General features: G+C 50.7%; 1 protein-coding gene across 4 annotated transcripts in view; it reads right to left on the reverse strand.

Moving 5' to 3' along the window:
- Rnf144a (ring finger protein 144A) overlaps positions 1-10,421 on the reverse strand; it is a 110,554-nt gene extending 100,133 nt beyond the window's left edge. The window contains exon 1 of one of the 4 annotated variants that reach the window (XM_029484624.1): positions 10,377-10,421. The gene's annotated coding sequence lies outside the window, so the exon portion shown is untranslated. Of the gene's footprint in view, positions 1-7,117; positions 7,266-8,431; positions 8,580-10,376 lie in introns of those variants that run through there. The other 3 variants (XM_029484622.1, XM_021178953.2, XM_029484623.1) reach the window with 3 other exon arrangements.
- Positions 10,422-10,912: the final 491 nt, after the last annotated feature.

Here is a 10,912-nt window from a genome sequence, read left to right on the forward strand (position 1 = left end):
GAGAGAGAGAGAGAGAGAGAGAGAGAGAAAGAGAGAGAGAGAGAGAGAGAGAGTTACTAGTTTCAATTCTGTTGCAGTGATAAAACACCATGACCTATAGAGCAGCATAGGGGAGGAAAGGGTTTATTTCAGCTTACAATTCCAGGTTACAGTCCATTACTGCAGAGAAGACACAGGCAGGAGCTTGAGACTGCTGGTCACACTACAGTTGGTTGCACGACAGAGTCACCCATGCTGCCTGCCACTACCTCCTCGGCTGACTTCCTATTCAGTTCAGAATGCAGCTCGTGAAATAGAACTGCCCACATCCGAGGTGGGTCTTCCTGCCTCAATTAACAATTATGACAACCCCCCCCCCCAGAGACATGCCCAAAGGTCATCTTGACGTACGTAATTCCTGAACTGAGACTCTCTTCCCAAGGGATTTCTCCTGGATTGTACTGAGATGACAGTGAAAACAAGCCAGCACACACACACACATACACACACACACATGCACACATGCTAGAGTGCACTTGTGAATGTCCCATCCTTAGTCTCCTCATGGTAAGATGATATCAGGTAGGGTGGGCCTTCATCCAGCTTGATTGGTCCTTATGACGACAGAGATGGCACAGAGGTAGAGAAGATGATCACCAGGCCCAGAGTGACACCTAGGCCTGGATTCCAGCCTATCACCTCTGGTTGACTCCTGCCTGCTCTCATGCTAGAAACGCAGGGAATTTTTCTCTCCTCTCTCAGCACTAAAGTACTGGGCCTGAGGACAGAGACTGGGGAAAGCCCAGAGGCAAGGGCAGAAACTGGGGAGGCATGTTGAAAAGGTAGTTTCTTGGGCCTCAAACAGATGGATTTTTTTTCCCCCGTCACATCTGGTCCCTTCACCGACCAGACTGCCTATTGCAGTTGCCTTTCTAGCCAGCAAAAACAGAATCAGGGTCTCCAGGCATACCACATCATCTCTGACCCACCCACCCACCTGAGGACTTCGAGTATCTACCCCTGGCCATGTAGCCACAAAGAAGTAAACGCTTTTGAGCTAACCAATTCCCCAACCTGGGTTGCCAAATCTAACAGGCTTCTGGAAGCTCTTGATTTGCTTTGTGGCTCAGGCTACCAAGAGGTATGGCAGAGCCATGGGGGGGGGGGGGATGTCAGGAAAAATGAATCTGTATTTCTGATCATACATGTACATTTCCAATGCACAGGTCTGGGACACACATGCCCCCATGCTTATGAGTGTACAAGTACAAGGGCACGGACTCTTCAAAGGTCACACTGTTCTTTCCCTAAGGCAGAATCTTATCTGCCTGCAGTGGTTGCTTCTCTCCCCTCAGAGGGAAGAGCACGGGCTTTCTTTCCGTCTTGGCTCTGGCAAGCACACCAGGGAACAGTTCTGCCCCCTGCTTTGGGGAGATTACTCCAGTCTTTTATCAGAAGGACTTCCGTATGTATGGGTGAGCAACTTCCCTGCCCTGCTGTTCCTAGGGTTCCCCAGCCAGGGCATCTCCTCAGCACCCTCAAACCTGCGGCCACTGAGTCAGTCCTCTGTACCAGAGCACCACACCCAATACAGGATCACTGAGCCTTTCCTCAGAGTCTCCCCTCAGGTAAGCCTGCTGAGCACAGCCTAGTTCTTGGACCTAATCTAATGTGTCTATCTCATTTTACGGCTCCTTCTAGTGCACTATGGATGGATGTCCCAGCAAGCCGACCATGCCTCTTACCTCATCTGCACCACATGAAGCCTCAGGCTGCAGCTCGGGCATTAGTCCACCAGACCCTTGCCCTTGTCAGCATGGAGTTGCCTACACACTCGCTATACCAAATGTAGTACCCGAGGGCTTCCACTGTGCATTCCGGCAGGATTCCACCCCTCACTGCAGAGCCAGTGCCCACACCCGACTGTTCCTGCTCGGAGGTGAATTTGGCTTCAGCCCAACCTTCCAAACAAAGGGCCAGCAGCATGGGGAGTGCTGAGGTCACACGAAAGAGTGACAGTAAAGCTCTCCTTCACTGACACAATATGTCCATGGAGACCCTGTAGGGCTAGACCCTCTGAATGCTGTCAATCCGTTCATAGCAGTTCATTCGGGAAGAAAGCAAGGCACCTGTGGGGTGGGTGGGGCAGACTTCCCAAATGAGTAAGTTCCTGCCTTTGTAGAGCTGATGCTTAGCAGAGGAAACAAGATACACAGATCAGTAAAATAGATTAGATAAATGCAACTGTGGGTTCTGAGGGAAAGTTGCTACAGAAGTGCCTAATGGGAAAAAATCTACCTCAGAGGAGAAGGGAAGGTAGGGGCTGGGCCTAAGGCAATGTAAGGCTAGGGAGACCTAAGCCCAGGGAAGCCTGGGCCTAGAGAGCCAGGGCCTAGGCCTGAGCCTTGACTCTGTAGTCTTGCCTCATTCTTCTCTGTGCACCTCCGTTTTTATCTCTGCAAAATGCCTATGTCGGGAGGAGTAAAGACACATTAGTGGTGCTCCAATAAGGAACAGGAAGTTATCTGAGGGCAGATCATCTGAATCTGGTCTTGACAAAAGATGGCAGCAGAAAGGTCCCAGTCGGCAGCTACTGAGAGATCTCCTTGGAGGACAGGCTGCTCAACCAAGCCTCCCAGAGGCTCCCCATCAGGCCACGGAGTTACTGGTGGTGTCTGAACAGGAGTGAGTGGACAGAATGTTGAGGGACAGCAGAGACAGATACAAAGTACCACATGAAAATTCAGTGTGGGTGCTGGCTCCCTGTGTTCCTGTTAAGAGGTCTACAGAGTGAGTTCCAGGACAGCCAGGACTAAACAGAGAAACCCTGTCTCACCCCCCCCCAAAAAAAAAGAGTGGAAATGTAGGAAGGGGGGCTAGAGATCCCAAGCTCTGAACATTTATTTCTGTGACAGGAAACCCCTCCTCTACCCACGGTCATGTGAGTACTCTCATATAGTGGCTGACCCCGACAGCAGGCTGGCTTCTTCCTTCAGGGAATGAGGGCAGATTCACTGAGAAGGGTGTGATGGGGCTCAGGGAAATGATATAGAAATTCAGTGGTTGATGCTAGAAAGGAAGTCACCTTTACATGAAGTGCAGGGAGCCCATGATGGATGTGTGTGTGTGTGTGCACTTGCTCATGCACATGTGACAATGCATGCATGAATACATACATACATACATACATGTAAGAACAGAATTTCTGAGCTACCCAGGAAACTGGCCAAGTAACAGAGTCAGTCACATTATGAGATGAGCCATCTGTCCAGGAGGTCAGGGGACATCCTAGTTTGATGTATCACACAGCTCCTTCCTCCAAATCACCTCCCATTGTGCTACCATCCCAAACCAAGCATGCCTTGACCCACAGATTACATGTAAACTGGTTCTTTGATAGCTTAACACATTCTCCCAGAAGCATAACAGTGCATAAAATGCTTAGTCTTTGGTTAGATATCAACAGCCCAGCTGACTAGCCAGCTCCATCCATGCCAGACTCTGAGAGCTTTCCAAGTTGCCCCATGTTGGAGGTTTGAATAAGAATGCCCTTCATAGGCCCAGGAAGTTGAACAATTGGTCCCCAGTTGGTGGAGCTGTTTGGGGTGGCCCTGCTGGAGGAAGTATGTCACTAGACGTGGCTTTGGTTATTTAAAGCTTCATAACTTCTTCATTTCACTTTCTCTGTTTCCTGCTTGCTGCTGAGGATGGGAGCTTCCTGCCCTGCCCTGCCCATCAAGTCTGCCACTTGCTGCTGTGCATCACGGACTCGTATCCCTCTGGAACCATAAACTAAAATTAACTCTCTTCTTTAAGTTGCCTCCACCATGATGTTTTAACACAGGAACAATTAATACGTAATACACCCACCTCAGTTGGCAAGCTGGGTGGGCCCAAGAATAAGACCCCCAAAGCCCACACTACCACACCTTCCACACAAGCTTGCTGGGAAGTTCTCAACACCCACGGGAGCTGCAGCAGTCACGGAAGCCTTCTCAGGCCACTCAGGAATAATACCTCTTGCCTGTGACAACCACACTACTTCATTGCTCTCATAAACCTGTGCTGAACTCTGACCCCCACCATCGGTGAAACTGGGCAAGAGTGAATGGCAATGAAAATACCCTGGGGAACCTTCCAGAAGGTACCAGAAGTAAAAGCACTGTGTGACAAGCAAGAAGCTTGCTTTGGACAGCTCTCCAGTGTGGGGATGTCAACCAGGTGAGCTCAGAGCCTGAGTTTGTTCTATGTTTCTATACAGCCCAAGGTGCCTCATGCCATTTCAAGTCCTGATTGGACACTGGCCTTCTAATCTACCAGATTAACAACCCGATGGCTTCTGCAAGCACAGGGCCCACTACACTGTACATTTCCAACACAGTAGACCCCACCTCAAAATCAACCTGCCCTTGTCTTTGATCCTATTTCTTTCCACTGGAGATCAAGGTCACACACTCTTAATTTTCTGCAGACTTCTAAGGTCAAAGTTCGGCTTCCACAACACGTACCCTGTGAGACTGGATTATGCTTGCCCACATCAGGTGGAAGTAGACCATACACCTTTCCTCTGGCTATGAGAACTGCATTTATAATCCATATGATACTTAATACCTACTGTCTTAGTCAGGGTTTCTATTCCTGCACAAACATCATGGCCAAGAAGCAAGTTGGGGAGGAAAGGGTTTATTCGGCTTACACTTCCATACTGCTGTTCATCACCAAAGGAAGTCAGGACTGGAACTCAAGCAGGAGCTGATGCAGAGGCCATGGAGGGATATTCTTACTGGCTTGCTTCCCCTGGCTTGCTCAACCTGCTCTCTTGAAGAACCAAGACTATCAGCCCAGAGATGGTCCCACCCACAAGGGGCCTTTCCCCCTTGATCACTAATTGAGAAAATGCCTTACAGTTGTATCTCATGGAGGCATTTCCTCAACTGAAGCTCCTTTCTCTGTGATAACTCCAGCTGTGTCAAGTTGACACAAAACTAGCCAGTACACCTACCTATGAGCAAAGTTTAATGGATATACTCCTGTCTGCTCTACTACCAGCATCAGGCGTATCGTATACAATCAAACAGGAACTGACACGTGACTTCAGCCTGGCAGGAAGCTCACTCTTCCCTGTAATACTGAATCGAGCCTATAATCTGAGAGTGTAGTTGGTGGAAACCCTCCAACTACAAAATCTTTTTGTTGTTGTTGTTGTTGTTGCTACTTTGTAACTGTAATTTTGCTGTTATGAGTTACAATGTAAATATCTGGTATCCAGGATGTCTGATATGAAACAGTCATTCTACCCCCTAAAGGGGTCATGCAGATTGAGGGCCACTGCTCTAGAGCAAGCCTTCCACAGTTCTGCTCAATTGATAAGAGGTCCTTTTAGCTTTCACAGCTATTTCAAGTGTTAGCTGTGAAGCTGCAGCGGCCTCCCCAAAGCTCACTTCTCCCCATGCAGCCTTGGAGAACAGCCACCCTTCAGAGTGAAAGCACACCTTTTCCTCGGGAAAGTTCACACAAATGGTCATATCCATAGGTCATTCTGTACTATTGATTCTTCTAGAAATCTTCTAGAAGTGCTCCTGGACCTAGGAGAACATCTGGGCCAATGCTTTACAGCCATCCCCGGGGAACTGCAGGCATCCAAGCAAGCAGATGCTTGCCAAGGTCAGACAGCTGGGTGGGATCGCGGCTGGGAACAAATGCCCCGAAGACGTGTGAACAGGGCTTCAATTAATTTCTCCAGTTAATTAAGAAAAAGTATCCATGTGTGTCAGTGATTGGGAAACCCTCCCAAGAAAAGAAGGCTAGTCTCAAATAACTTCTCCAGGCCAGAAAGAATGAAAGGCACCTTCCACAAAGACCCAGAAGAAGTACAACAATCCACCTTCCAAAGACGAGTCCACTCCACCCAGTCTCAATATGGGAACATCCCACGTGGGCAGGGCTACTGCTAAGTCAAATGGACATTCTCCCAATCAGCTAAAGATCATGGGTTCTCAGGAGAGCATTCACACCCCTGACTTATTCCAAGAAGCAAAAAGGGAAAGGGTCACTGATACTCAGGACAGATCCAGCATGTGGTCTGGGCACCTGATTGCTTCTCTTCAGCTACCGTGTCCTCATGGCCATACAGGAGGGCTGAGGACCCACCTATAGCCATGCCTCTCGGTGGCTCAGGACAGGCTCCAGCAGCTCTCTCTCTCCCTCTTTGCCACTATAGAAAGTGGCCTCTAGGAGATGTTTGAACAAAAGGAGGCAGCAAGGCCAAACTAGGAACCACAGTGGAAAAAACAGCATTCTCAGTCAGGCAACGTGGCTCCTGGCTTGGGGCCCTACGGCTGCAAGCAGGACAGCGCGTTAGCTCTGAACATGGGCAGCGCTGGGAAAACAGCGTGTGGTATCTTTTCCAAGTCTCCAGCCACAATAAGGCCCCCGGAGAAGCCACGTAGTCAAGGAACAGTTTGGAAACAGGCACTGTAAGCTTGCAAGCGGAGTTTTAAAAGACACTTGTAAAGTACTAACAGGTAACTGTCCAGAGCTTCCGCTGGTTTGTGGCCTGTGGACTCTCCTTTTCACCCGTGTTTTCTTTCAGGAATTTATCTTTCAGTAATTCCCCCTTGCCGGGGCTGAGAGGCATCAACGTGAGAACTTAGCACATCTTTAGAAAAATGAAGTCCAGGGGCTAGAGATGAAGCACAGGAGAGTGTTCACCTAGCATTCATATACACAAAGCCCTGTGTTCAAACCTCAATGATACATACACTGATTATAGCGGTCCATCCCATTCACTCCAATACTCCATTGGCGCAAACTGCAGAAATTCAAGGTCATGTTCAGCTCCCTAGGGAGTTCCAGGCCAGCCTGGGCTAGGGAGCCTACAAAAACTCACTTGGAAAAAAAACTAAAGAGGAATGTATATATCAAGTCGTTAACTCCAGAATTCAAATTGTGCTGGGTCCAGAAAAGTCCCTTCCTAGTCCAGCTGAATTATAGGCACCCATTTTCCCAGAAGGGTCACGTGGACCCCTGGAAAGTAAAATAGGTGTGTATGGCAAAGGGTGGTGTCTGACTTAAAACCCGACGGGGGCACCTGGCCCTTTAACACTGCTATAGCCACCGTGAAGCATGAAGTACTTACTGTTTGTAGTCCTCCTGCAAGACCACCCACGAGTCCCACTCAACAGAGGCCAAGTGCAATTCAAACCCCCCTCCAGACATGCTTCCCCAGCAGTCTTTAAAATGTAATAAGAGCAAAGCTGTGGAAGACACTGAAAAAAAGTAGTCCAGTACGGCTGAAGAGGAGCGAAACTTTGGCTCTTTGGGAGCCAAGGAGGCAACCCCGTGGGAACGGTTCTTCACACTCTGCATTCCTTTGCTGGTGCTTTTTCCACCACCCTGGCTACGCCCCACTGGTCATCTGATTCCACAGCCCTCCTTTAGAAAGGCCCCTGTCTCTGCCCTCTCATCGGAGGGCACCCTGACCACCTTTCCTTCTGTCTGCTACTGTGTTTATGCGCGTCTCTTAGCCGTCTAAACTACCACCCTGGCCAGGGTCATTGAGAAGGACCTGTCTCCCAGACACCACGCCTGGAAGACCCTTCCTTCCTAGAACTGTTCTAAGCAAGATTGGACTGTCCTTCTAATCCTAGGACACAGGAACCCTGGGAAGGTTTCCCAGAGCCTTGTCTAGCTCTCCTTGTTACTTGGCCTTTGACCCTGTACCAAGCAGGCTGTAGGACTGTTCAAAATAAGTATACTTTAAAGCATTCTCTGAAAAAAAGAGACCAAAACAAGAACTAGAGCAAACTTTAAGTGCGACCACCAGAGACCCGCCTAGGGTGAAGAAGTCGCCTCTTCCCGCGCAACGGCGGCGGTCAGGAAGCCTTCCGTTAGCAGGAGGAACGACAAAATCTCTGAGCTCCACGAATGGTTTAGAAAACCGGGAGCAATGCGGAGCACGGGATACGAGAGTCCTGAGGGGGACTTCCTTGGGCAAAAGGGGTGCAAGGGACACGGAGACTCCTGGGCCAGAGGCTAGCAGAGGACCATGCCCACGGCCAGGCGCGGCTAAGCACTGCGGGGTACTCGCGACTGCCACTGGCCAGAACGGACCCGACCTTCCCCACGCCCTCGCTCTGCCCATGTCCAGGTCACGGCGGGAGTCCACCCAAGGCCTGCAGACGGCCGCCCACCCGGGCCACTCCAGCTCAGCACACCCCGCGCCTGCGGCTGGAGACTTCTCCGTGGCGCGCGATCCCCAAGTGCAAGCGGCCAGGAGGACGCGGCCGTCACCCAGCGGAATCCCGGAGCATAGTCCCCATCGCCGCCCGGGAGCCCGCGGGGTCACCGCCCGGCAGCACGGGTTAGGGGGCCGAAACCAGCCCCGCACAGCCTTATCCCGCGCGGCCCGCTCGGGCGATGCCGACACAAAGGGGACGCGCGCGTCACCCACCTGGTCCCGCGCGGTCCGGGCTCCCGCTCGGCCTCTTTGCGCGTGGCTGCGATGGCCCCGCCCGGTGCCGGCTCGCGGGTGCCGCTGCCCCGTCAGCCTCTCGCGTGCAGCCCGCCCCGCAGCGCAGCGCCCTTTATGCCTCCCCGCCCTGCGCCCTGAGAACTGCGCGCGGGGTCGACGGGGCGCGAGCGCGCACTAAGCGCGGGCGCGGGAGGCAGAGCCAGTTTGCACGCCAGCACCCCCTGCCGTTCAGAGGTGCCTTGAAGTCCATGCACCAGGACCAGGCGAGCAGCCCCCAGCAATGCCAGAGGAAGGGCCCAGATCAGTTGGGGGTGGGGGGGCAACAAGGGGGCAATGAGTCCTCCTGAAATTGGCCCCCTGTTCTCAATACTAGAAGAACGAGTGCCAACAGCTAGAAAGAAATGAGTGAAAAATCCCTACCAGTCATGGGCTGGGAATCTCACCTCAGTGAGGTATCTGGGACCCTCTAGAGTAGTCTGTCTATGCAAATTACAGCAAGTCTCTGGACTTGCCAGAACCTGCCCGACAGCTATCCTGCCTGTGAGTATTTTACCATGAATACTATGAAAAGAATCATCTTTTCACCCTAACTTCTGATGATGCAAAGGAATGGGAAGAGTCCTCAACCTGCCTGGACCTGAGGCTGAGGCTCCGTGCATATATATGAAGCACAAGCCAAAGCATTTCGTTTCTTTCCCTTAGAGCCTAAGATCCACCAGTGGATGGGAATTCCCATAAGTTATTATCTTGCAATCTCTCTGGTAGTTCCTGGAAGTTCGTGTCAAACGTGCAAAAATGGGTGAACCCTTTGAGTATGTATTAAGGCTAGAATGAAATGTTCCCACAGGCATGTGTTCTGAACGCTTGGTCTGCATCTGGTAAAGACGTTTCTGGGAGGCTCTGGGAATGTCAGGAGGTGGGAGTTAACCAAGGAAAGCCCTTGGGGGGATCCAAGACACACACACACACACACACACACACTCTCTCTCTCTCTCTCTCTCTCTCTCTCTCTCTCTCCTAAGATGTTCTGCTCAAGCACTTTGGGGTCCAAACAGCTGTGGACTGCGTCCTTTGGCTGGGGGACTGGAGAGCCTCCATTTGCTAACTTAACTTCTCTGGTTTTCCCCTAGAGAATTAAAACAGGAGTAAAAGCTCTGTACCATCTACCGTCTGCTGCTACATTCCCAGGTGCATATTTGTGTTTATACATGTGTATGTGGCTGCAAGCCAAAAGTCAATGCTGGGCTGTTCACCTCTTTTTCTCTACTGTATATTCTGAACCTAAACCCCTTTAATTCATCTAGACGTGTTGGCCAGCAAGTTCCAGGAGACCTTCTGCCTCTACCCCAACCCCCATTATCCAGTGCTAGGATGTTGAACATGCACCACATCTATATTCTTACATGGATGCTGGTTATTAAACTCAGGTCCTCAGGCCTGCGTGGCAAGCACTGTAATGACCAAGCTGTCTCCCCAGCCCCTCATTCCATACCATCACCAGTTACTGGGCTGAATGTTTCAAATCTTCAAAGACTTGATAGATGTCGTGCCTCATACAAATAAGCCTAGCATTCTGAGGGCTGAGCTAGGAGGATTGCAAAGTCAAGGCCAGCCCAGACTAGATAAGTGAGAGCCTATGTCCAATAGGCAAAAGCCAAAACAAAACAAGGACACACGTGGCCTCCTAGAGCCTTGGCTTGCATCAGACTCTGTATAAACGCCTTTGTTCAAGAAAGCGCACAGTGTGAAGAATCCTAACAACAGCACTTTGTTGCTTCGGCCTCTCACTGAAAGATAGAAATAGTTTTGCCTGAAGGCCTGAGCTCTGAGAGAAATGTTTTCACACCTCCCCAGGCCTGGTTGGGGAGCAAAGTTATGAATGAAGGATTGAGAGTCTGCTGGGGGAGGGGGGCTGGAAACTCACAGTAAGTGGAAGCAGCGAGACTGAGGCTCCCCATGCTGTCCATGACACAAAGGACTGGTAACACACTGCCTATGAATCTCTGTGGGTTGGTGGAAAACCCACCCTCATCAAAATGCACAGATGACACCTCCCAGACCTTATGTGCTAACCTGTGCATTGTCACACCCGTGACCTGACGGGCTGGCTAACGCTATGTAACTATTCCTGGGGAGATGATCTGAGTCCACTACACAGGCACTGAAATTAGGATTTGCAGCAGACCACACAGCGCACTTCCAGGTTTATCTATGAAGCCTGACGAATCTGCCGTTGCTTTCCACCCTCCACCCGCACCCAGTATCTATTTACCTTGTTTTTATGTGGATTATGGTACTTACCATGCGCCGGGTGTTGGGTATTTACTCTGGAGCTTAGATCACCGCTCTTCAGGATGTCTTTCTGTGAGATCCCACACAGAGCCGAAGAGTAATAAGTGCTCAATAATGAATGAAGCTGACTCCTCTGAGCCTTTCAACAGCTAATGCCATTCTCTCCAG

This window comes from Mus caroli, chromosome 12 (genome assembly GCF_900094665.2).
Source record: "Mus caroli chromosome 12, CAROLI_EIJ_v1.1, whole genome shotgun sequence".
In the NCBI taxonomy this organism is placed as follows: Eukaryota; Metazoa; Chordata; class Mammalia; order Rodentia; family Muridae; genus Mus; species Mus caroli.